This window comes from Symphalangus syndactylus, chromosome 9 (genome assembly GCF_028878055.3).
Source record: "Symphalangus syndactylus isolate Jambi chromosome 9, NHGRI_mSymSyn1-v2.1_pri, whole genome shotgun sequence".
In the NCBI taxonomy this organism is placed as follows: Eukaryota; Metazoa; Chordata; class Mammalia; order Primates; family Hylobatidae; genus Symphalangus; species Symphalangus syndactylus.
In genome coordinates, this window is record NC_072431.2 from 51374495 (window position 1) to 51379454 (window position 4960).

The 4960-nt window shown below is 35.9% G+C and overlaps 1 long non-coding RNA gene across 1 annotated transcript; it reads left to right on the forward strand.

The window, feature by feature from the left end:
- The first annotated feature begins 244 nt into the window (after positions 1-244).
- On the forward strand, positions 245-3234 carry LOC134731370 (uncharacterized). Its single transcript, XR_010113593.1, has 3 exons — positions 245-360; positions 2030-2184; positions 3167-3234. It is a non-coding gene; the product is annotated as an uncharacterized lncRNA (long non-coding RNA).
- Positions 3235-4960: the final 1726 nt, after the last annotated feature.

Consider the following 4960-nt stretch of genomic DNA (forward strand, 5'->3'; position numbering starts at 1 on the left):
ACATTTGAGAACTATCTTCAAGATTTTATATAAATGAAATAATGCCATATATATATATTATATATATATATTCTTGCCGTTGATTCCACATCATGTTTGAAAAAGTCATTCAGTTGGTTGAATGTAGCTGTATTTTATGAATATTCACTGTAGAATAACACTTTATTTGTAAATATACAGTGCATTTTGTATATTGCTATTCTGTTGATGGACATTTGGATTATTTCCAGTTCGTGGCTGTTAGAAACAACGATGTTTGAGAAAGATTCTTACACTTGTCAATATGTGCAACAGTTTCTCCACTGTAGTCATGTTCTGTGAAAGGATGTGCACATATTCAGCTTTACAAGATAATACCAGGTAGTTTTTCAAAATACTCGTACCACTGTGCAATTTTAACAGCTCTTGGTTTTTCTCTACATGATATCATTTAGTATTTGGATTTTATCTTAAACTAGATTTACAATTTTTTTTTTTTTTTTTTGAGACAGGGTCTCACTCTGTTGCCCGGGCTGGAGTGCAGTGGCATAATCTGGCTCACTGCAGCTGCAGCCTTGATCTCCCAAGCTCAAGTGATCCTCCCACCTCAGCCTCCTGAGTAGCTGGGACTACAGGCATGCACCACCACACTTGGCAAATTTTTTGTTTTTTAAAATGTTTTTATAGAGAGAATTTGCTATGCTGCCCAGGCCATCGTTCTGCCTCGCCCTCCCCAAGTACATGAGCCACTGTACCCAGCATGAAAAATTAGTGATTATAATTTTAGTTCTTTGCTCCTCTGACATAGCTTTGGAACATGGTCTAAATTAAATATTATTGGTGCTCTGGGTGGGTTTATAGGATTGGCCTGTATATTTCGTGTCCTAGGGCTGCCATAACAAATTTCTGCAAACTAGGTGGCTTAAAACAACAGAAATATATTCTCTCACAGTTCTGGAGGCCTGAAGTCAGAAATCAAGGTGACAGCAGGGCCGTACTCCCTTGGAAGGCTCTAGGGGAGAATCTTTCCTGCCTCCTCCTAGCTGCTGGAGGCTTGCAGTGGTCCTCAGTGCTCCGTGGCCTGCAGCTCCTCTCTGCCTCTATCTTCACATGACCTTCTTCTCTGTGTCTCTGTGTGTCCTTTCTTCTGCGTGTCCTTTCCTCTTATAAAGACACCAGTCATTGCATTCCAGGTTTACTCTAAATCCGGGATGATTTCATCTGGAGATCCTTAACTAATTATATCAGCAAAGACCCTATATTCAAATAAGGTTACATTCACAGGTGCTGGGAATTAGAACTTCAGTGTATCTTTTTGTGGCACGCAATTCAAGCCACTACAGCTTGCACTGAGGAAAGGGAAAAGGAGGGGAGGAGAAAAATTATTAGCTTGTGAAATGATTACTACACCTACTATATAATTTTTGATTGCTTAAGATGTTAGCATTTCTCACAGGGTAGAAGTTAAAAAGCTGCCCACACAAAATCACACATCTGCTTTGAAAAGAAACTCTTTTGCTTCTATTAGGTTGCCTTTGCATATGGGCAAGTAGTTGAAAGAAATAGGTCAGGGTTCTGAGGAGGTCACCTAGGGCATGTGTGCCCTACCTTTGCACCTGAGTCCCCTACTGAAGCACGAGATGACAACAGTGGTAGAATTCAGAAGATGTTCAGGAAAGGTGCCATTTGTCTTGGGGACACTCTGATTTTGTGTGGGTGATTTTCCACTTGCTAAAAGTCCTGGTCTTCTTTCTTTTACAATTTGGTAGGGCTGAACTTACTGTTAAAGGGAAAATATCTCATGGTTGCAGGAACCACGCTAAAAGCTCCACTGATTGAACTCATCCTGCCCTTCATCAGCCTTAGTGCCGTGACTCTCACCTTTAGAGACTTTACAGTGTGGGTTCTACTAAATGTGGGAGCACCCTGTTAAAAGTCAAACGTCTCAACTGGGGTGGGGGTGTTGAAGGAAGAGGACGTTAAATGATTTTTAGACATCACTACTTGAAACATTGGCTTAACAAATAATATCTTACTATTTATTTGGCAGAGTTCTAAGGTGAGTGTTAACCTTGGAATCCATAGCTTCAGGGGCAGGGAGTATGGGGACCAGTTAAAGAAGGAATGGATCAGAGAAAGCAACTTGGTGAGATAATACCTCCTATCACAGCACCAGAACCTTTGAACACATCAGTGTCAGACCTGGTAAGTCACCATCTCTTGCAGTTAAGACCAAAAATATCTTTCTCTTGATTCTGTCTTCGTGATATTTATCAGCTAGGACTAAATCTTGGCTCCACCTTTTACTCCAACTCTTGTGTATGTTTCTTTCAATTCTTGATGATTTTTGTTTAAAATAATAGGTAAATGACTCTTGAAAAAACTTTATTGCAATATAATTTATGTACAATAAATACAATTACATGAGTTTTGACACCCGTATACACCCAAGAAACCATCACTACAAATGGAGACACAGCATTTTTATCACCATCTCCCTCCCCAATTCCTCTTTCCTCTCTAAAATAGATTTTACACATTGCCTTTGGCACCAGGCAACCACAGGTCTACTTTCTGTCATTATAGATTGTTTGCATTTTCTAAATTTTATACAAAAGTGTAAAAATACAGAATGCACTGTTTCTTTCAATCGACATAATTTTGAGATTCATCTATGTTGCTAAATTAGTAGTTTGATCTTTTTTATTGCTAATTATTATTTCTTTGTGTGGACACATTGCAGCTTATACATTCATCTGTTTTATAGACATTTGGGTCCCCTCCCCCCAATTTTTGATTATCAAAAAATAATTGCCATAAACATTTGTGTACAAATTTTTGTGTGGCTATATGTTTTCATCTTAGGCAAATATCTAGGAGTAGAATATCTGGGTTTAATGGTAGATGTATGTTCAGCTTTGGCAGAAGCTGCCAAACATTTTTCCAAATTGATTTTACCATTTTATAGTCCCAAGAAAATAGATACAAATTTTAGTTGCTTTATATTCCAACCAACATTTGATGTTAGTCATTTTAATTGTAGCTATTTCAATGAGTACGTAGAGGTATCTCATGGTGATTTTAACTTTTTTCCCTGATGACTTATGATGTTGAGCACTTTTAAATGTACTTATTGGATGTCAGGTGTTCTTCTCTGAAATGTCTTTTCTTTTTTTTATATTTACAGCAGCTTTGTTCATAATTGTCAAAACTTGGAAGCAACCATGATGCCGATATCCTTCAGCAGGTGACCAAATAAATTAACTGTGGTACATCCTGACAATGGAATATTATTCAGCACTAAAAAGAAATGTGCTATCAAGCCATGAAAAGCCATGGAGGAAACTTAAATGCATATTACTAAGTGATAGAAGCCAATCTGAAGAGGCTACGTACTCTGTATTCCAAGTATATGACATCTGGAAATGACAAAACTATGGACATCATAAAAAGATCAGTGGTTACCAGGAGTTGGGGATTGGGGAATGGATACCTGGAGCACAGAGGATTTTTAAGGCAGTGAAACTACTCTGTATGGCACTATAAAAATGTATACGTGTCATTATACGTTTGTCAAAACCCACAGGATGTACAACAGCAATAGCAAACTCTAATGTAACCTGTGGACTTTGAGTGATTATGATGTGTCAACATAGGTTCATCAGCTGTTAACAAATGGACGCCTCTGGTGGAGCTATAAATATGTGACAACTTAAATTCTGCTTAACGGACTTTCTTTCTTTCTTATTTCCTTTCTTTCTTTTTTTTTTTTTTTTCTTGCATCTTATGTTATCTCTATGGTAAGTTGAGCTAAATGAAAAATTCCCAGGATTGTAAACTGATTGATTAGAAATTATTTGATTTTTCTTTATTTCATTTTATATTACTTTTTAAGACCCAGTCAAGGAACATTTCCATGTGATGTGCGTGTATTCATAGAATTATATCATGGCTGCATATGCAGTTTTAGCCTATGCTATAAAATGCCTACTTTTTAAAAAAAGACGTTATTTTCTTAGAACAGTTTCAGGTTCACAGCAAAACTGAAAGGAAGTTACAGAGATGTCCTGTATACCCCTTGCCCCCACCACACATTTGAAATATCTTTTCAAATCTTTTCCTCATTTATTAAATAGCTTGTTTTTCTCATTATTGAGTTGCAATGTATCTTTATGTATTCTGAATAAAGTCCTTTGTCAGATCTCCATATTACAAATAACTCCTTTCACTTTGTGGCTTGCTTTTTAATGTTCATAATGTTGTCTTACAAAGAGAAAAAGGTTTTCATTTGATAAAATACAATTTTTTTTATTTTCAAAATTTATGATTTTGTGCCTTCTGTGTTCTGTGTAAAAATCTTTGCCTATCCCAGGGATACAAAGATTTTTATTCTTTTTTACAAGAAGTTTTATAGTTAAGTTTTACCTTCAGGTCTGTGATGTATTTTAAGTTAATTTTTTCATATGCCATGACATAAGAGATAATGATCCTTTTTATACAGCTATCTGTGGGCTTTCACTCCAGCAGTATATAGTTGATAAATATTTCTACATATAATCTATCTCTATATATACATTAATCTGACATGAATTCATATTAATGTCTCCTACTCTAATCAATTACCATATAGATCATTCTAGCTATTGTCAGTTTTTAGATTTTAGTATTTATAATAGTATAGTAGTTGTTAGTGGGTTTTACTTAGTAATTCCATTTGTTTAATAGCTATAAAACTATTCAGAATTTCTCTTTCATGTTGTAGTTTTGCTAATTTTTACCTTTAAAGGAATTTGTCCATTTTATTTAAGTTCTCAGGTTTATTTTACTTCTGTTTTGTTTTGGTCCTTTCTGTGTTTCAATGTCTGTCCTGAAGACGCCCGACTTCGTGCCTTTGCCTGACAACTCTTTAGTGTTTAACTAAAGGCAGTGAAACCATCCCCAGACGTGAATTGGCATGAGCAGAATAATCACATTAAAAGAT